Source organism: Elephas maximus, chromosome 1, assembly GCF_024166365.1.
Source record: "Elephas maximus indicus isolate mEleMax1 chromosome 1, mEleMax1 primary haplotype, whole genome shotgun sequence".
NCBI lineage: Eukaryota > Metazoa > Chordata > Mammalia > Proboscidea > Elephantidae > Elephas > Elephas maximus.
This window is the reverse complement of record NC_064819.1, coordinates 57715242-57737493: the sequence shown is the minus strand read 5'-3', so window position 1 is coordinate 57737493 and position 22252 is coordinate 57715242. Positions and strand designations below refer to the sequence as shown.

General features: G+C 44.8%; 1 protein-coding gene across 1 annotated transcript in view; it reads left to right on the top strand.

Moving 5' to 3' along the window:
* The window catches only part of GFOD1 (glucose-fructose oxidoreductase domain containing 1), a 156657-nt gene that overhangs the window by 101580 nt on the left and 32825 nt on the right, over positions 1-22252 (top strand). The window lies entirely within an intron of this gene.

Here is a 22252-nt window from a genome sequence, read left to right as displayed (position 1 = left end):
AGGGTGGCCAGTCCCTAGGTGCCACGTTTTTTAATTATTGTATTAGATGGACACATAAGTTTACCTTGACTTAATCAAACAGCTATAAAAGTTTCTAGATACTTTCTCTCCATTTTTATGCTTATTTAGTCTCTCCCTCTCTCTCACACACACACACAACAAAACCTGTTGCTATCAAGCCAATTCCAACTCTGGTAACCCAGTTTGCATCAGAGTAGAACTGAATGCATTCCCTAGGGGGTTCATGGCTATAACCTTTCAAAAGCAGATCACCAAGCCTTTCAGTCAGCAGCTCTGAGCACTTAACTGTTTCACCCAGGACTCCTTCATTGTATCACACAAACCAAAAACAAACAAACAAAAAAACACCATACTGTTGGTGTTGAGTCAATTCCAACTTCTAGTGACCCTATAGGACAGAGTAGAACTGCCCTACAGGATTTCCAAGGAGCAACTGGTGGATTCAAACTGCCAGCTTTTTGGTTAGCAGTGAGCTTTTAACTACTGGGCCACCAGGGCTCCATTGTATCACACACTAGTAATAAAATAGTTTGGGGGACCCCATTCTGAGTTGCTTTGCTCTACATCACTGGTGTCCAAATGGGGGTACTAAGACAATCCATTGGGGTACAGGAAGGAAATATCGGCACTTCCAGTTATAGTTTTGTCTCATCCTATTATAATTTCTATTTGCATGTGTATATGTGTGTGTGTGTATATATAAAATACATTTACTTTATTGTGGCAAAATATATACAACATAAAATTTGTCATTTTAACCCTCGGCAAAATTTTAAGACTGACAGGTCACCTCTGCTTCTTCCTCCCAGTACCCAAGAGAGTGTGAAGGGGCCAGGGCACTGTGGACAAAAGCTTTACCAAGTTGTGTGGCCGGTGGCCCTGCAAAAGGCTTTCTGAGGATGGAGAACGTAGGTACAAGTGGCACACGAGTCTTGGGTGCAAGCATTCCGGGGAAATGTTTAGCCGAGGTTTAACTCAGTGACAGAGCCAAAGGGTGGGCCACCGGCCTGGGTTCCCTCCATGTCCTGGAATAAATTCATTCCCAGTTCAGACTGATGCAGTGGGTGCCTCTGAGACTGCTTGAAAGACTGTGAGCCGGGCTGAGCAAACAGCGGTCATCCCTATTGTCATAGCGACTCTGTCATATTATTCCAAAGAGGACATTCTCAGGAGCAGCCAGGGTCCTGAAGGGCTTTGCAGATGAGGATTCGATAATGGCTTTTCTCAGAGGAGCCCCTCCACCCGTTTACTGTATTTGGTCAACAAAACTGGGTTTCAGGCTTCAAAGGAAGGAGGAGGACAGGCTCAAACACACCAAGCACTGAGCTGTGTAAGCCCGGAATGGAAGGCTGATGTGGGGAGCAGATTTCTGATTTGCCGATTTCTGTAGCCAGAGGGCGATTCTGTGGCCCAGGACTGCTGGTATAAGAATAATAACTGGATGGGGGGAGGGGGGGAGCCATTGATGCCTCACAACTGATACTGGCTCTTATGCCAGTGGTTCCTACTGGCCGAAAATGAGCTCTGCTAAAATGATGGCCTATTTTGTGCAAAGTGGTCATAATGATATCCCAGCCAATATCTGAGCTCTTACCTACGCACTGGCACTGCTCTGAGCCCTTTGTGTGGGTTGTCTTCTTTAATCCACGCAGTACCTCTAAGGCGTTGTTGTTGTTGGGCGCCATTGAGTCAATTTCAACTCATAGTGACCCCGTGCTACACAGTAAGACGGCCCCTTAGGGTTTTCTTGGCCGTAATCTTTACAGGAGCAGATCGCCAGGTCTTCCTCCCGCAGAGCCACTGGGTGGGTTTGAACCGCCAATATTTCGGTTAGCCGCCAAGCACTTAACCGTTGTGCCACGAGGGCTCCTCAGCACTAAGGTAAAAACAACAAAAACTATTATTTCCCTCATTTTACAGACCGGGGAACAGAGACACAAAACAGTGGAGTAGTTGGACTCAGCGGCAGAGCAAGAATTGGAACCAGGCCCTCTGATTCCAAAACCCATGCACTTGAACTTCTCCATGCCACTCCCTAAGTAAAGACTTCACCTGAGTTTCTCACTGCAAATAATGTCAATGAACGGATTGTAGGAAGTATCATCTCAACTGATTGAAGGGAAGAAAATATTGAGGTGCTGTTTTACACTGAAGGAGCTCTGGTGGTGCAGTGGTTAAAGTGCTCGGCTGCAAACTGAAAGGTCAGTGGTTCAAACTCACCAGCCACAATGCAGAAGAAAGATGTGACAGTCTGCTTCTGTAAAGATTTACAGCCTTGGAAACTTTATGGGGTGGTTCTACTCTGTCCTACAGGAGCGCTATGAGTTGGAATCAGCTCTACAACAGTGGGTTTGGTTTGGGTATTTTCACACTGAGGCATTGTTGGTGCAATGATAGAATTTTCGCCTTCCACACAGAAGACCCCGGTTCGATCCCAGCCAATGTACCTCATGTGCAGCCACCACCCATCTGTCTGTGGTGGCTTGTGTGTTGCTCGATGCTTAACAGGTTTCAGCGGAGCTAGCAGACTAAGACGGAGTAGGAAGAAAGGTCTGGCAATCTACTGAAAGTCAGCTGATGAAAGCCCTATGGATCACAGCAATCTGATCCAGACCTGAAGATGGGGATGGCTCAGGACCTGGCAGCATTTCCTTCTGTTGTGCATGGGGTTGCCATAAGTCAACAACAACATTTGTACGCCATGCCTGGTTCCTCTCACGGGCTGGGATGAAGACCTTTGTCTACCTTTGCCTGTGGGACTAACCGAGTACGTTTGCATGGGGACAGGAGGCCCTCAGGTGAAACTCTGTAACTTCTTCAGAGGGAAACAGGCTGCAAATTTAAATTGGATGGTAATGGACAGCTGATGTCTTTGCTGGTCCTCACTTGGTAGTGACGGAGGCAGGCCCAACAACAGCAGGTTTAATTTAGTCAGTGCTTGGAGCCAACTGTTCACAGCTGGCTTCTCTGTTCTTCTCTGTTCCCAGGCGGCCCTTTGCCTGCAACCTCTCACCTTTCGCTTCTCCTCCCTTCTGGTTTGTTCCATGAAGCAGCACTGCACTCTCACAGATCTGCATACGTGGTTGGCTGTCGGCAGAGCCCTCGGCTCTTCTGGTGAGAACTGAAGGCTATACCACACAATCATGAGGAGATCCTTGTTCCCAGTGTCTCCTTGAGGTTGTGTTCTGCTTTGTTGTGTGAGTAATTATAGGGTCGCTATGAGGCGTGACCAACTCGACGGCAGTGTGCTTTTTGGGGGGTATGAGTCGGAATTGACTGAAAGCAACCGGTTTTGGTTTGGATAGTTGCTTGAGGCGGAAGATGAGGAGTGAGGTTATGGGAGTAGGTGAGGGTTTGACTCCTTCTTCCTTCTTTCTCTCTTTTTCTTCTTAGATCCAGACTGGTCAGACATACATTATTAAACTCTGTGAGGTCTGTGATTCTAAGCTATCAGATTTCCCTCCACTTTCCTTCTGCAGGCACATTAGGTATTTAAAGCCCTTTGACTTTCATAGGTGTGGTCAGGACATAGGAAGCCTGGGTGGAGGCTCCCTTCTTGAAAGGTCAGGTAACTCATCCATACACCAGGCCTGGCCAGTTACAGGCACTGTTAAAGCCAGGGCCCTGAGCAGACAGAGCACCATTCCACGAGCACTTGCTCCCTTATCTCAATTCAGGCCGTCTCTCCGTAGTGCCAAGGAAAACATTTTAAATGGCTTGGGGCTCAGGGCTGCATTTCCACATTACCTACCTTCCTGATGTCGGGTACCTTGGATGTTGGCCTTGGATGTTCACCCTGCCTTCAGAATCCTGCCGTGCTAAAAAAGCTAGAAATCTGTATCAGTTCAGAAATTGAGCAGCTTCTGTTCCATTTTGGTTTCTTTGAATTGAAATAATGGAATCCTCCTTATTAAAGACAGTATGCGGTATACTCCTTTTAAAGTGATTTCTGCCTATAAGTCTATCATCGTCCTAGCAGTGTGTGCACATAAAGAGGTAACTGGAATTGTCATTAGCTGCTGTTGAGTCTGCTCCTGCTGATGGCAACCCCCTGTACAACAGGACGAAATGTTGCCCAGTTCTGTATGGTTTCCATGACCATTGTTCAATGCACGTGTCCATAGCAGCCACTGTGTATTTTGAGTGCCTTCCAACCTAGGGGGTTCATCATCTTCCAACACTGTATCAAACAGTATTCTGTTGTGATTCATAGGGTTTTCACTGGCTTATATTCAGACATACATTGCCAGGCCTTTCCTCCTAGTCTGTCGTAGTCCAGAAGCTCAGCTGAAACATGGGTGGCCCTGCTGGTATTTGAAATACCAGTGGCATAGTTTTCAGCATCATAACAACACTGCAAGCCGCCATAGTACAACAAACTGACAGATGGGCAGTGGAACTGGAATTGCACTCACCTAATGTTTTTTAATTTAATGGGAAACCCTGGTGGCATAGTGATTAGGAGCTACGGCTGCTAGCGAAAACTTCAATAGTTCAAATCCACCAGGGGCTCCTTGGAAACTCTATGGGGTAGTTCTACTCTGCCCTACAGGATTGCTATGTCAGAATTGGCTTGATGGCAGTGGGTTAAAAAAAAAATTTTTTTTTTTTTTTTTTTTACTTGATTGGTGGTGGGATTTGGGTGCTCGTTTTATTTTCTTCAGATTTTTCTTGGTTTTAATTTCTACCTGTGTGCGTGTGTGTATACAAAATCTATAAAATACATTTTTTTTTTGTGGTAAAATATACGCAACATAAAATTTGCCATTTTAACCCTAAGCGAAATTTTAAGATTTGACAGGTCACCTCTGCTGCTTCCTCCCGCTTCCCAAGAGAGTGTGAAAGGGTCATTTCTCTAGAGCCAGTAAAGTCATTTCAAAGTTGCTGTCGACCAGATGAGGTCCGTGAAAGCACTGAGGATACTGAGTACCAGGACTGTGCTAGGCAGGCATCAGATTCTCTCTTGTTCTTAAATCTTTTGTTTGCTTGTGGCCGGATTTCATTTCAACCCACTGGCCTATTTTCCTCCAGGTTGCGAGCTGTTCATCTGAGCTACTTTCCACGGTGCTTTATCTTTTCTTCTTGCCAGTCTCAAGGGAGGGGGGGTCCTCCCTGGGGAATACACATTTTTACTGGAAGGGCAGCCACCTTGGGCAGTGAGAAAAACACCTTGTGGCCCACAAGTACCGTCGTTTTTAAGAAAAATTTGCCAATCATCCAACTTTCACTTCAGACATCAGGGGCCAGGGAGGAGCAAGGAGAAGTTCTTGCCTTGCTGCCTAAGATAAGGCGCTTGCCACATTGTGTGGAAAATTTAATTAGGCTAAGCGAGACAGCTGGAATTGGGTCCCGCCCTAAGGAGGAAAGGAAATTAACCTGTGCCTGCTGCAGCCAGCCCAAGTTCATGTGCAATTATGTGAGGCTCAAAGAGGCTTTTTTCCTGAGCTGGAGAAAGATGTTAGTTCAGAAACACTCCACGTGGACGAAGCATGGTGTTCAGCTGGTTGCCGCCACTCTCTTTCTCTGCTGTGCTTGGTAGGGACCCAGGGAACCAAGGCTCATTTCTCACATACCTTCTCCAGATCACTGTTTTTCTGGGAGCAAAGCCAAGGGCTCCTGTCCTTCGGAAGCTGACCCAAGAAGCAGTATTCCTCGAACTTGTGCTCTTTGGTTGGGCAATCCGGAAGGGTTGGTGGGGTGAGTATGGGAGGCGGGAAGCTGAGTTGGAGCCACCCTATTTATTTCATCACCGTCTACATTAAACAAAGGGTTTGTGTTTGTAGTTCTGTCCTGATGAAATCCAGTAACTAAGGAATAGCCAGCTCACTTAGTCCTGTTGTAATAGCTGATCCTCTGTGCCCCGTCTGAGCTGCATTTTTCCTTGTTTGCTACATGCAGAACCTCATAGCTGGGCAGAAGGTATTTACACAAAAACCTAACCCCTGCTTTGAAGAAGGTTTTGATTCTAAGATAAGCCCTTCCAACGTGGCCACCATGGACAATTTTCTCAGCCATTGTAGCATTTGTGTCTCAAAGACACTTCAAAGAGACATGATAAAGGGCTTTGCTTTTAAGGTGATTCTTTATTCCAAGCCCCTGAGCCAGTCTGGTCAGGAAGTGCTGCTCTGTGTCCCGCACTGAGTAGGTGGCACACGGAGGGGGTTGAAGACTACAGAAGGTGACAGGGAACATGCAGACCCTGCAGCCCAGGAATCTACAGTCTAGTTAGGGGTGTAGCAGTCTTCATCAGTAAGAGAGGAAGAGCAGGAGGCTGGCCCTCCAGAGTGGAAGTCAAAAGTGGGGTGACCTATTATCATCAACAAATAAATCCTATGCAAATAAACCCTGTGCCAGTCCATCTTACCGAGGTGGCCTGACAGTCTACCTCCGAAAAAGTCAGCCAGTTAAAACCCTGTGCAGCACAAAGGTTCGATCCAGTCAGTCACGGGGATGACACAGGACCGGGCAGCATCTCGTTCTGTTGTACGTGGGGTGCCCCTGAGTTGGGGCTGACTCAACGGCAGCTAACAGCCACCACCAGCACAAGCAGGAATGAAGGAGCCCTTTCCTGGAAGCCATGGTTCCCTGGACGCAGGGAGCGCTCACCAGCTTTATATACCATCCCCTGCAAAGGGCTTCAGGTGGGGCCCGGGAGGAGGGCTCCTAGAGAGAGCTCTTATGTAACACGGTAAACAAAGAGCAAATGGGTGTTTCATTTTCCATTAGCCAGAGAGGCATTTTATTTCCACTAGAAATGGAAGCAGACGTGAAAGCAATTAGTGTTAGTGGGTGTTCAGTGACATCCCTGGAGCCAGCAAAATCCCAGGGCCAGATGTCCGTACTTTACTGGTTCCTTGTTCAGAGAACATTCGCAGGATATTTCCACCACTGCCTGTTCCTGCCTTCTACCAAAAAGACCCAAAATATCACCACTGGGAGAGCATAATATTCCCCAAATGCAGAGGCCGAAGTCCTGTTCTTTGGAGATAGAGAAGACGGCCTCAGAAGCTGGTGAAGGGGGGATCGGGATGGCAGGAAAAATCCTTGCCAGTATCTGCAGACTCATCCTGGCCCCGGATCCTTCAGGCCCTTGATGGGTTGGGGTCAGGGACTGAGCAGAGATAAATACTAAGAATGGTGATCTTTTTTCCACCCCATGCTCTGTTCATCTTTGCCACTTTTCTTCAATCTTGCCCTATCCTACCCTGCATACTTTTAGTAGGAAAGGTAGAGGAACCCCTGGGTGGTGTGAACAGTTAGGCGCTTGGCTGCTAACAGGAAGGTCGCAGGTTTGAGTCCACCCAGAGGTGCCTCAGAAGAAAGGCCTGAAAAATCAGCCATTGAAAGCCCTATGGAACACAGTTCTACTCTGACCTCCATGGTGTCACCATGAGTTGGAGTCTGCTTGATGGCAATTGGTGGTGTTTTTTTTTTTTAGGAAAGATGGAAGTAGAAACAGCAGCAGAAATAGAAGTTCTAAATACCCTCTCCCCTCTCCTGCGCTGGATAAGGTTGTCTAAGTCTCACCCCGTCTCAAGCTCCACCGTGACCACTGTCACCACTTCTACCACCAAAAGCTCGGGAATCTGCCGCATAAATATTTTCTAATGTAGGTTTTTTTTTTCTCCTTTGTATCACATCACCTCTTCCTTCAAGGTCTTATATTGCTGGTCCCTATCTGCACTGTCCAGGACTGTGGCAGGAAAAAAAAACAGTCTCAAGCCAAGGTATTTAAAAAGCCATGCTCGTGGTCTCATTTGATCCTCATTAGAGTCTTGTGAAAAGCAGGAAGCTTGGGCAAGTCCCTCATTGTTGCCGGCTGCCTGCAGTTTTCCTCAATTCTAGGAAGGGGCTGGCTTAGACGACTGTTTGATGAGCTCGCGACTTTGTAACTTCCAAGTACAAGAAACAGCCAAGCCTGAATCAAACTCTTACCCTTGGGACCCCTGAAATGGTTCCTTGTTTTGGAACATCTGGCAAAGTCTTTGCTAGTCGTTTTCTATATACATTTCAAAATGTTGTTGTTGTTGTTAGAAGCCGTCGAGTCGGTTCCGACTCATAGTGACCCTATGCACAACAGAACGAAACACTGCCCGGTCCTGAGACATCCTCAACAATCGTTATGCTTGAGCTCATTGTTTTATTTATTCATCATGGGAATTAATTCTAGTCTTAAAATTAAACTTTGATTTCAAAGTATAGTTTTTTCTTAAAAAAAATTGGAAACATGGTAGATGAGAATGGTCACACAACTTGAAGAATGTAATCAGTGTCACTGAATTGTCCACGTAGGAATTGTTGAACTGATGTATGTTCTGTTGTGTATATTTTTAAGAACAAAAATAAAATAAAGTATTAAAAAAAGAAATCCTAAAAAAAAAAAAGGAAATGTTTTGCTGTTCATGTTTCATCCGTATCTCCCCACCTTTTTTTCTGTAAAAAAAAAAAGGTTTTAGCAGCTTTATTAAGATATCGTTTACGTACCATACAATTCACCCTTTTGAAGTGTACCTGTTAAAAAAACCAAACCCGATTCGGACTCAGAGTGACCCCATAGGACACAGTAGAAATGCCCCATAGGATTTCCAAGGAACGGCTGGTGGATTCAAACTGCTAACCTTTTGGTTAGCAGCCAAACTCTTAACCACTGCACCACCAGGGCTCCTTAAAGTGTACAATTCAATGGTTTTCATGTATTCACAGAGTTGCACATCATAACTACAATCAATTTTAGAACACTTTCACTATCCCCAAAAGAAACCCCATACCGTTAGCAGTTGTTTCTCATTTCTCCCAACACCATTCCCCTAAGCCCTAAAAAAAAAACAAAAACAGTTGCCTCCAAGTCAATTCCAGCTCTTGGCAGCCCCATGTGTTACACAGTAGAACTGTGCTCCATAGGGTTTTCAAGGCTGTGACATTTCAGTCCAGTGCTTAACTGCTTGCTCCACCCAGGGACTTTTCCCCCCCGGCCCTAGGCAATCTACTTTCTGTAGATTTGCCCATTCTGAACCTTCATATGAATGGAATCATGAAATATCTGGCTTTTTATAACTGACTTCTTTCTCTTAGCATAACATTTCCAAGGCCCGTCCATGTTGTAGCATGTATCAGTACTCTGTTCCTTCTTATTGTCCAGTAATGCTCTACTGTATGGATCTAGCACGTTTGGTTTATCCATTCCCCAGTGGATGGACACTTGAGTTGTTTCTTTTTTTTGACTATTATAAGTAACGCTGCTATGAACACTCATGTACAAACTTTCGTGTGAACATATGTTTTCATTTCTCTTGGGTATACGTCTAGGAGTAGAACTCTAGGGCATAGGATAACTCTATGTTTAACATTTTGAGGAAGTGCCAGACTTTTCCACAGTGGCTGCATCATTTTACATTCCCTCCAGTGGTGTATGAAGTTTCCGATTTCTCCATACCTTTGCCGACACTTGTTACTTTCTGTCTTCTTTATTCTAGCCTTCCTAGTCAAATGATAGCTCATTATGGTTTCGATTTGTATATCCTGGATGGCTAAGGATACTTAGAATCTTCTCATGTGCTTGTTGGCCATTGGTATATCCTCCTTGGAGAAATGTCTATTCAAATTCATTGCCCAGTTTTTAAGTTGGGTTATTTGCCTTTTTATTATTGACTTGTAGAAGTTCTTTACATATTCTGAATACAAGTCCCTCATCAAATATATGATTTGCAAATATTTTCTCCCATTCTATGGGTTTTGTTTTCGCATTCTTTTTTTTTTTTTAATTTTTATTGTGCTTTAAGTGAAAGTTTACAAATTGAGTCAGTCTCTCATAAAAATTTATATACACCTTACTATATACTCCTAATTGCTCTCCCCCTAATGAGACACCACACTCCTTCCCTCTACTCTCTCTTTTCATGTCCATATGGCCAGCTTCTGACCCTCTCTGCCCTCTCATCTCCCCTCCAGATAGGAGATGCCAAGATAGTCTCATGTGTCTACTTGATCCAAGAAGCTCACTCTTCACCAGTATCATTTTCTATCCCATAGTCCAGTCCAATCCCTGTCTGAAGAGTTGGCTTTGGGAATGGTTCCTGTCTTGGGCTAACAGAAGGTCTGGGGACCATGACCTCCAGGTCCTTCTAGTCTCAGTCAGACCATTAAGTCTGGTCTCTTTATGAGAATATGGGGTCTGCATCTTACTGCTGTCCTGCTCCCTCAGGGGTTCTCTGTTGCGTTCCCTATCAGGGCAGTCATCGGTTGTAGCCAGGCACCACCTAGCTCTTCCGGTCTCAGGCTGATGTAGTCTCTCGTTTATGTGGTCCTTTCTGTCTCTTGGGCTTATAATTACTTTGTGTCTTTGGTGTTTTTCATTATCTTTTGCTCCAGATGGATTGAGACCAATTGATGCATCTTAGATGCTGCTTGCTAGCTGGCGTTTAAGACCCCAGACGCCACTCTCTGAAGTGAGGTGCAGAAAGTTTTCTTAATAGATTTTATTATGCCAATTGACTTAGATGTCCCCTGAAACCATGGTCCCCAAAACCCCGCCCTTGCTACGCTGGCCTTCGAGGTGTTCACTTTATTCAGGAAACTTCTTTGCTTTTAGTTGAGTCCAGTTGTGCTGACCTCGCCTGTATTGTGTTGTCTTTCCCTTCACCTAAAATAACTCTTATCTATTATCTAAGTAGTGTTTTCACATTCTTGATGGTATCTTCTGGAGCAAAAAAGGTTTTAATTTTGTTGAACTCCAGTTTATCTGTTTTTCGTTTTTGTCCCTTGTGCTTTTAGGGTCATATCTAAGAAGGCTTTGCCTAACTCAAAGCCACAAAGATTTACTCCTGTCTTTTCTACCAAGAGTTCAATAGTGTTAGGCTCTTACACTTAGGACTTGTGATACATTTGAGCTAATTTTTGTGTATGGTATGCGTAAGGGTCCACCTTCATTCTTTTGCATGTGGATATCCAAATTGTTCCAGAACTATTTGTTGAAAAATAATTTTTTTATTCTTTCCCTATTGAATTGTCATAGTACGCTTGTTAAAAATCAGTTGGCTGTAAGTGTGAGGGTTTATTTCTGGGTTCTCAGTTCTATTCCATTAATCTATATGTCTGTCCTTATACCAGTACTACACTGCTGTGATTACTGCAGCTTTGTAGTAAATTTTGAAATAGGAAAGTATGAGTTCTCCTACTTTGCTTTCCTTTTTCAAGATTGTTTTTGGCTATTCTGGACCCTCGTATTACATATGAATTTTAAGATTATTTGTCATTTCCTGTAAAAAAAAAAAAAAAAGAAAGCCTGGCTGGATTTTGATAGAGACTGCATTGAATCTGTAGATCAATTCAGGGAGTATCGTAATTTTTAAAAGGAGTAACCTCCTGATACACTGCAGGGAGAATAAGATTCCGTTCCTTTATCTCTTCCTCTTTAGAGGAGGGTGGAAGCTCTAGAATGGACACAGTACAGGGAATTACAATATTAAGTCTTCTGATCCATGGACATGGGATATCTTTCCATTCCTTTAGATCTTCTTTAATGTCTTTCAATATTTTTTAGTTTTCAGAGTACAATTTTTACTCTTCTTAAATTTATTTCTAAGTATTTTACTGATTAGACTCTATTGTAAATGGAACTATCTTCTTAATTTCTTTTTGTTTAGTTAATTTTTCCACAAAATTTTCAAGCAAATAATGTCACCAAACCCCTTGCCGTCCAGCCGATTCTGACTCACAGCAACCCTATATATAGGACAGAGTAGAACTGCCCCATAAGGTTTCTATAGCTGTAAATCTTTATGGGAGCAGACTCCTGCATCCCTCACCTGCAGAGCAGCTGGTAGGTTCCAATAGCCAACCTTTCAGTTAGCAGCTGAGCGCTTAACCACTGTGCCATCAGTGCTCCTTAAATAATGTCATCCATCCATAAATACTTTAAATGCTACCGTGACATTCCACGTATAAATACATAACCAAGCATCTCTAATTGATAAGGACTAAAAAAAAAAAAAAAAAGATCACCATGTCACTATTGGACCCATAAGAATGAACAAGAATTCCCCAAATCACCCAGTGCACAGCGCGGATTCAGGTTTTCTTTATCATCTCTAGAATTTCTCTTACAGTTGGCATTCTTGAATCAGGATCTGAACAATCGCACACCTTACCACTGGCTGTTATGTCTTTCCAGTCTTCTCCATAGTCTATAATGTCACACAAGGCTGACACAGTCAGTTGGAATGTCCTCATTAAATAGATCCCAATTCCTTCAAGTTCATTTTGTATGGAGAAATTTGAAACATAAAATTATTTTCTCCTGGCGGAGAGGCCACTAGTTTACACAAGTGAGTAATCCCATTACTGGCTGTCCCCACACCTGTTGAGGAGAAATAATCTTTGCTGGGGATACTGGACAGTAAACCGTTGTTTCCTATCCCCACCCCCAATACTTGAGCATCAATGACTACTTGTTATACGGAGTGATGGAGAGGACACTCATTCATTTCACTTTACTTAATAGGGTGGAGAACCACTCAGCCTGTGGAGGACTTTTCACTCCGGGCCTCTGTGCTCCCCCTCCCATCCCTAGAGCTGGCCTTCAACCTCTAGATGTGGTTTTTTTCTCTGGTCTTTCCAGATGCTTCCTTTGTCCCTTCATTTAAAATGTTGATCTGGCAGTGAGACACAAGGCTGCAATCAGGGCCAAAGTAGGGCTTAAAAGTGGAATCATTCCTTAAGCAGTTTTACATGTTATGTGCCTAAAAACATCCCACTGTTATTTTTATTTTTTAATGGCAGCACTCCATCCTGACAAAATGTGTACTCTTCCAATCACTGTCATCTGGTGAATTATTCCTAATTCATATCGTTCAGAGGGGGCCATAAAAACTATGTTCCCAGCCCGTATGGCCAGGCATCAATCTAAGAGCACAGAAGCCACGTGAGACTGGGGTGGGGTCATGGTGGTCTCCGGCTGTGGCAGGGCTAACCCTTTAAGTTGCTAGACCACAGAGAGGTCAAAGGATGGTTCCTGGGAAGGGTTCTGGATGATGGGGAGATATTCAGGGATCTCAGGATAGGGGTGGGGAAGTATCTGTTTTACCAACTGGTAAATACGTATTTAATTTTTGATTTTTTCACCTCCAGTGTGACTGATGCTGGATACCAGTGGAACGTCAGCCCGGACATTATTCATGCTTCAGTGTAATTCCCCGTACTATGTCCATTCTAGAGCTTCTGCCCTCCTCTAAAGAGTGAGAGAAAATAATGGAAACTTATTTTCCCTCCAGGGTTATCAGGAGTTTGGTCCTTGTAAAAATAAAATCAGTGTTCCCATGGTTTCCTAGGTTATTACTAGGTTTTACAGACTGTAATCCCCTCAGGATGGAAATCAGTTTCCTGTGAGTGAGTGAAGAGCTGAGTGGGGGATTTTAGGAGAATGAGAAACAATGCATTGCCCACCCCTGGTGGTGTGGGCCCGGAAAGGAACACACCGGGCTCAAAGACAGAAGACCACATTTCCTTCTCTCTCTCTGATTGAGGGATAATTTACATACAATGAAACGTACCCATTTAAGTGCATAGCTTGATAACTTTTGATAACCATCTGTGCAGCTACCACCCCGCCAAGATCCAGAATATTTCCATCATCCCAGAAAGTTTCTTGTGTGCCCTTGTGGCCCATTCTCCACGCCCCTACCTTACCTGCAGCCCAGGTCACCACTGATGGCTTTCTGTTACTGTAGCTTAGTTTTGCCTGGTTTACAATGCCATATAAATAGTCGCAGAGTATGTATGTGACCTTTTGTGGCTGACTTATTTCACTCAGCATAATTTTTTTGAGATTTCTCCTTATTGTTGCATGTATTGAGAGTTCATTTATTTTTATTTCTGAGTGGTAATCTAATTTATGGATGTCACCACGATTTGTTTACCCATCCACCTGCTAGCGGACGTGGAGTTGTTTCTGGTTTTTTTTTTTTTTTGGCTATTGTGAATAAAACTGCTATAGACTTTTATGATCTGGTGTTTTGTGTAGACAGATGTTTTCATTTCTCTTTACTAAATTTCTAGGAATGCAATTGTTAGGTTTTTATGTAAATATGTTGTATTTTATTAAAAACAAAACAAAAACCCTGTGTATTTTCCAAAGGAGTTGTCCAGCCCATCACTTTTAAACACCCAGTGTTACTGCAACTAGCTCATGTTTTGTGTTAGAGGAAATAAAAAGAGTCAACTAATGCCTGGGGTATCTTTGCAAATAGAGAGGCTTTCTAGAAAGGGCCTAAGCCCCCAAATTTCCCTCCCTGGTTCTGGAGTGCTGCTCTGGGTGCTAGCCTGCCGGTTTGCCCTGGTTCTGGCCAGCAAGAAAGAGAAGTCACCAGTCATTTAGGTGCTTGGTAGGCAGAGCAGGAGGCGGTGAGGTGTTGTTGTGTACAGAGCTGCAGCCTGCCTCCAGACCACTAGAAGCCTAAGTGACTTCCTTTCAGAGTTCAGGGAAGCATGTCATTCAAAACTAGACACCCAGGTGTGAGCCCCTTGGGCACTATTTGTGCACTGGTGAAGACACTCTGAATTAAATATGCCAAATTGGTGTTTGAGTGTTGTCGTTAGCTGCCATTGAGTTGATTCCGACTCATGAGGACCCCATGTGTGCGGAGTAGAACTGTGCTGCGTAGGGTTTTCAAGGCTGTGACCTTTGAGAAGCACATCGCCAGGCCCGTCGTCCAAGGCCCCTCTGGGTAGGTTTGAGTCACCAACCTTTTAGCTAGTGGTCGAGTGCTTAACCATCTGTGCCACCAAAGGGGCAATTTTGTTGAAAAACAATTTTTTTATTGAGGTAAATTTATATACAGTGAAACACGTAGATATTAAGTGTATAATTCAGTGAGTTTTGATAAATGTGCACACCCATGTAACCCACCGCAATCAAGATTTCAGGCATTTCAAAAGGGGAAATTTGAAAAGGAAGTTCCACCTGGACTCTTTCTTATAAGGCCCTGTGTCTCACTGATCCCCACCCAACCCAGTTTTCAGGAGGAAGTGCCAGGTCCAAGTCAGGTGTCTGTTAATGCTGTTAGCAGAGTCTCAACGGCCTAGTGTGTGCAGGGCATGAACAGACACACAGAAGTTATCTCATTTATTCTCAAAACAGCCCCGTGAGGGCAAGTCAGCTCCCAGGATCTACCCTAAAGACTTGAAAGCAGGGACTCAGACAGATCCTTGTGTACCAGTGTTCATGGCAGCACTGTTCACAACAGCCAGCAAGTGGAAACAACCCAAGTGTCCCATCAACAGATGAATGGATAAACAAAACGTGGTACATACTGTACATACAATGGAATGTTATTTAGCCATAAAGAAAAATGAACTTCTGTTACACGTCATGACATGATGACCCTTGAAAGCATTGTGCTGAGTGAAATAAGCTAGACTCAAAAGGGCAAATACTGTATGATCCAACTTATATGAAATATCTACGGTAGGCAAATGCGTGGAGGTAGAAAGTAGATTCGTGGTTACCAGGGGCTGAGGGGAGGGAAGATGGGGAGTTATCCCATAATGGGTCCTGGGTTTCTGTTTGGGGTGATGAGAAACTTTTGGAACTAGATAATGGTAATGATTGCACAGCACGGTGCTTACAACAATGCCGCTGAATTGTACACTTGGAAATGGTTGAAATGGCAACTTTTATGTTGTGTGTATTTTACCACAATTGAATTAGAAAAACCCTGTGAGGAAAGAGTTAATCAGTTTCATTTTGTAGATGAAGAAACTGAGGCCCAGAAGAGTAACTCACATAATACACGACGTAATATTGCATATAACAGAATACAGTAGCTAACAGAATACAGCTAGTCACTGGCTGTACTGGGAGTCAGACCCAAGTGTGAAGCCTCTAGTGTTTTCACTTCCTGTAAATGAGACGTCCAGACTCTTCAGAAACATTTGTAAGGATGGGGAAAAGAGAATGCGTACTTTGGGAGACAGAGAGGTTATCTTGGAGGCATGGCCCCTAGTAGGAAAATTCTTTTAAAAAAGTGAATACAAAATTTGAATCCTGTTCCAAATGTGCCTAAATTTATTTTAATATAAACTATGTTTAATTGCCCCCTGCCACAAATCATCAGTAGAAGGAAGACACTCTGGGAAGACGCCTGTGGGTCGTGCGATTTTCCCTGCTCCCAGCCACACCAACTGCAGAACGCGTCTATCTTCTCACAGTTCCTAAGAAGAAATTGGTATTTGGTCAAATGCATTTCCCATTCCCCACCCTGCTCTCCAGCTTTGCGCTTTGCGTTGGCTTGTACCATGGAAACTGATGGAGACAAACGTTTTGCCTCCCCCGTGGTAACGGGACTCTCCTCCCTCCCCTGTGATAGTCCAGCTCCTGGGTTTTACTACACCCCGCTGGGCTCCCACCCTCCCAGGAGATGGCAAAGGGCCTGGAACTAAAAGGGGAAGCAAAAGCCGTCAGTGAAAAAGTAGGCACAGTTTCCCACGGCAGGCCATTGTCTGCAGATGGAAAGGCAAGGTCTGAGGCTTCAGGGCCCCCTTCCCTCAAGGCCCGGCCTTTGTGGAGCCTCCACTGAGGCTGTTCCTGCGCCCGGCCCAGGTCTGGGCCATTGGAATCTCACTATTGTGAGCTCACGAAGTGATGCTTCCTGAGCACTTGCGGCGGGTTGAATTGTGTCCTTCCAAAATAAGTTTAAGTCCTAGCCCCTGCTGCCTGTGAACATGACCTTGCTTGGAAAGAGGGTCTTTGCAGATGTAATTGTGTAACATATAAGTTGGGCCCTAATCCAATATGACTGGTGTTCTTACAAAAAGGGGCAAAGAGACAGACACACAGAGGGAAGACAGCCATGTGACAACAGAGGCAAAGATTGGCGTTACGATCTGTAAGTTTAGGAACACCTGGGGCTATCAGAAGCTGAGACGAGGAAGGATCCTCCCCCTAGAACCTTCAGAGAGCATGGTCTTTCTGACACCTGGATTTTGGACTTCTGGTCTCCAGAAAACTGGGAGAGAATACATTTGGGTTGTTTCAAGCCACCCAATTTGTGATACTTTGTTAGAGCAGATCAAAGAATCTGATACGGTGTCCTTGTGGCTTCCTTGAGCACTTTCTCCACACACCTAGCTTCTCTGTGGCTCTGAAGCTGTGGGCCTTCAAGCTAATCACTGCATGCCCTGTGCACGTGGCTACTCAGGAAGCCACACCTTCCTCCTGTGAGGCAAACGTCCCTGGCTCAGACATGAAGCGACCCTCGCGGTATTAGCTTCCTACCCCTGCTGTAACACACTATCACAAATTTGGTAGCTTAAACCAAATAGTGATTTAGTCTCCTACATTTTTTTTTTTTTTATGCTGGATATCAGATGTCTAAAATCAAAGTGTTGACAGGGCTGAGTTCCTTCTGGGGACTTCCAGGGAGAATCTGTTGCCTTGCCTTCTCTAGCTTATAGAGGCTTGGGACCCCTTCCTCCCATCACTCCAACCTCTTGCTTCTGTGACACATCTCTACTCCCTCCTCTGATCTCCTGTTTCCCTCTCATACGGAACGTTGTGCTTACATCAAGTCCATCTGAACAGTCCCGGCTGTGCTCCCCATCTTGAGATTTAATGTAATCCCATCTGCAAAGTCCCGTTTATCATTATATAAAGGAACATTCACAGGTTTCAGGCATTAGGATGGGGACATTTGGGGGACCATTATTCACCCTTCCACAACAGGAGCCCCAGAATCCTTGGCACTGTGTCCTGGGGAAAGGCCACCTGACCTGTGAGTGGCAGTGTTGCCCCTACAGCTCTTACGCACAGTGTAGCCTCACTTTTAGAGGTGCACTTGGAAGCACATAGGTACTTAGACCTGAGTTCAGATCCTGACCCAGTTGTTAGCTCTGTGACTTTGCATAGGTTAAAGGTACAGTCTCTAAGCCTCGGTTTCCTCATCTGTAAATGGAGATCATGATCTAACATTGTAGGCTTATGGAGAGACTTAAGATAAAGTGTCTAGCACTGCAGTCAGCATACAGTAGGTAGCCTATAAATGACAGCTATAATTATTTGGAGGATTCCTAGTGAGCTACTTAGGAGTGGAAACAATACTGTTCTCCAGCTTGCTTTGCATGTTGGGTGGTGGCTTCATGGTTACTTATAAAAAATGAAACAGTTGCTGTCAAATGATCTCCAGGCCTTTCTTCTGAGGTACCTCTGGGCGTATTTGAACAACTAACCTTTTGGTTGGTAGTCAAGCGCTTAACCATTTGCTCCACCCAGGAACTTCCATGAGTACTTAAAAGATTATGAAAAGCAAACAAAATAAACATATAAATGCTGATCTTCTGGCTTCCAAATCCTAAAATGCACAGCTGCAAGTTTGGAAACTGCCCTTGATAGTGACATACTAGGATAAACATCCCACCCTTCCCCTCTGCCTCTACTTGCCCAGGCTCAGAGGCTGGCATGTTTAATCCCTAGTCTCAGATCCCCCTGGAGTAAGCAACCCCCCAATTGGAACTGGAATTGCCTCAGCCCCCTGGGGCCAGGAATAATGCAAGGCTAAGAGGGACCTCCTCAGATTGCCTTGCTCACTCTGGGAACTCACTCTTATGGTGGCGAATATGGTATTTATGCAAAACACCAGTGGGCACATGAGGCGCCCCTCTCCACGGTTCCCCAGCTCTTCCCCCTATAGAGGCATGTGATGGGCAGAAGAAGGTGTTCTTGAGGACAGAAAGGAGGCGTGCAGGCTCTGGGGATGTGGAGGCAGACAGAGGGGATAGCGGGGATGGGAGTTACTTGTGAATACAGGTTCCACCAGAGGAAGGAGTCACCTGAAGCTCAGGGGGACCAAGCGTTGGTCTCTTCATCTCAGGTGGGAGGGGACTGACATCTGTGAGAGAGGACTGCCACCTGGTCACGTTCCATAGTTATCTTCATTTGATCCTTAGGATATTGCTGTCTACATTTTGTAGATGAGGAAGATAAAGCTCAGGGACATTAACTCCCTTATCTGAGTTTACACAGCTAGAAAGGGGCAGAGCTGGAGTTCGCCCAGCTTTTAAGCCTACCAGCCTGTGATACTGCAGTTGCAGAATTTCTGGTTAGTTCCTGCATCTGCGTTGTGTTTCCCAAAGGGAAAAACAAGCTTCCCCTATCAGAGGACATGTAGTGATATATGATTTTTACTGGATGGTTTATAGGCTCTTTATCATGGATCCAGTGCCTCTTGGCAGAGGGCTGTGCCCAAGGCCATTGCCCTCATGCATATGGACACACCCATTCCCTGTTTAATTGTCCTGACCCTCCCTAGTGATACCTAGGTCCCACTTCCCATTAAAAGATATTGGAAGGCTTATTTCTTCCTTTTTAAATAAAATTTTGAATTGTATCTGTTTACTTTTTAATTGGTAATATAGTCACCAGAGTCCTGAAGTGGTGCAAATGATTAATAGCTCAGCTATTAACCAAAAGAATGGAGGTTCGAGTAACCCAAAGAGCCTTGAAAGAAAGGCCTGGCGATCTATTTCTGAAAAATCAGTTATTGAAACCCCTACAGAGTGCCGTTCTACTCTGACACACATGGGGTTGCCATGAGTCGGAGTTTATTCAGCAGCAACTGGTTTCTAATATAATTCACCTGGTTCAAAATTCCAAGTGTATAAAAGCAGAGACACTAAGTGCCCCTCCCACCTCCTCCTTGAGTCTCTATTTCCCTTGCCCAGAGCCCACCAGTATTACCAGTGATCACCCTGTCCGTCCAGTGATATCCGACATGAACACAAGAAAACACATACGTATTTAATCTCTTCTTTCTATACAGAAGAGACCCTAGTCGAGTAGTGGTTAACTGCTATGGCTGCTAAACAAAGGGTCAGCAGTTCGAATCTGCCAGGTGCTCCCTGGAAACTATGGGGCAGTTCTACTCTGTCCTATAGAGTCGCTATGAGTTGGGATCAATTCAATGACAATGGCTTTGGGTTTTTTAGGGTTTTTTTCTATACACATGGTAGTGTACCAGACATGTTATTCTGCATCTTTGCCCTTTTCACCTAATTTTCCATGTCATGTATGGAGACATTTCTCATTTTTTATGTGAAAATACAAAATTTATGTAAAATCATGAAAAAGATAATGCTCAACTGATGACAAAGTAAAAATGTTTAAAACAGGCTATTTATCTCTGGGTGGTGAGCCCCTCAGTGGTGCTAAGGGTTAAGGCACTCAGCTGCTAACCGAAAGGTTGGGAGTTGTATTTAGAGGCACCTCAGAAGAAAGGCCTGGTGATCTACTTCTGAAAAATTAGCCATTGAAAATCCTGTGGAGCACAGCTTTACTCTGACACATGTGGAGTCACCATGAATCCGAGTCAACTCCATGGCAGGCAACTGGGTTTTTAAAATATAAATCATGGAATGTTATACTTGGAGGGACCCTGCAGAACATCCAGTCTGAGCACCAGCTGCCCTCTTTGTCCCCAACATGGTTTACTCTAAGAGGAGATGGTCAGATACTTTGAGTACCCCTTCATGTTGTCAGGTCCTCTTGGAGAGTCACATTAGTATTAATAGCTCTGAGAAGTACTACAGTAGGGAAATCTTTCTGGAGGACAAGTGCCTTGAACTGACTTGAACCACTAACCTTTCTGTTAGCAACCGAGAGCGTAACCATTCTCACCACCCAGGGACTCCACAGCCCCCATACATATACTGATCACTCAACCTCTAAGGGAAATGGCGTGTGTGGCTGTGAACGCTGACTGTAAAGAACCCCAGGGAGAGCTGCGGACGAGGGTGTTTGGGAGAAGAGCTTGTGGGGCGCTGATGCTCACTGGCAGTGGAGGAGGGGAAGGTGGCCACCGGGAGGAGCCTGCTGCCTACCCAGGTGAAGGGCGTTTCCACAGACACTGGCTGGCAGGGTTAGGGGGCGGGAGTCCACACATCCCTCGGGGTGGACAAGGTTCCTCTGCAGCAAGGCCAGGAGCTACCTACTAGGCAGAGGATTTAGAACTGCTGATTCACTGGCGCAGACGTTGCAGCCTGTGTTTAGGAAGGGGGATCAACCGTGAGCCTGCGGATGCAGGGGGCTTGCTGGGCCATCCATGAAAAGAGCCTTCAGGGCCTGGGAATGAAAGAACAAGTCACTAAAAACGTTGAAGCTGCTTGGAAAAAAAAAAAAAAAACCTAGGGTAATTCCAAAACTCAGTAGTCTCGGCAACAAATCAGATAAACTGCAGGTGGATGGTGTACCAGCAGTCTTCAAGGCTGGTTAGTCAAGGGAGACGGACGTGAACAGACATCTAAAGAAGTTAGGTGCAGAGACCTGAGAACTTTCTCTGTGGAGCAGAGAAGACTGAGGAGGCAAGAGTTAGGGGCTTTATAATTATACCTTATTATTTATTGGTATTCTACTCCATAGTGCTTTAAGGAGTTTTGGTGGTGCAGTGGTTAAGTCCTCAGCTGTTAACCGAAGGTAGGCAGTTCAAATCCACCAGCAGCTCTGTGGGAGAAAGATGTGGCAGTCTGCTTTCGTGAAGATTACAGGTTTGGAAACCCTATGGTGCAGTTTTACTCTGTCCTATACTGATCGCTATGAGTTGGAATTGACTTGACAGCAACAGTGTGGTTTTTTGGGTTATAAGTGCTTTCGTATGAGGACACTCGTGGTTCAGTGGTTGAATTATTGTTTTCCATGCGAGAGACCCAGCTTCAATTTCCAGACAATACATCTCATGTGCAACAACCTACTATCAGTGGAGGCTTCTGTGTTGCTATGAGGCCAAACAAGTTTCATCAGAACTTCCAGACTAAGGTGGGCTAGGAAGAAAGGCCTGGCAATCTGTTTCTGAAAATCAGCCAATGAAAACCCTATGGATTACAAGGGTCAGATCTGCAACTAAGCACGGGGCTGGCTCAGGACCTGACAGCATTTCTTTCTGTTGCGCATGGGGTCACCATGAGTCAGGCGGACGCCAAGGCAGCTCATACCAACAACAACAACAACGAAAGTGCTTTAATATGTGCCGAGTACACATGGGGTCCCCATGAGCTGGCATCAGCTCAGCAGCAACTAACAACAGCATTCTCCAGGCTTCAAGCCCTTGAAGATGGTGGGCGGCTTTGCGTTAGGTACTGTGTTTTACCTACGCATCACTTACACCACCCTGTCTAATGCTTACCTTTCTTTTGCATACAAAAGGTACTCAGTTGTTCCATGAGCTAATAGAATAACTTGTCCAGCTCTACT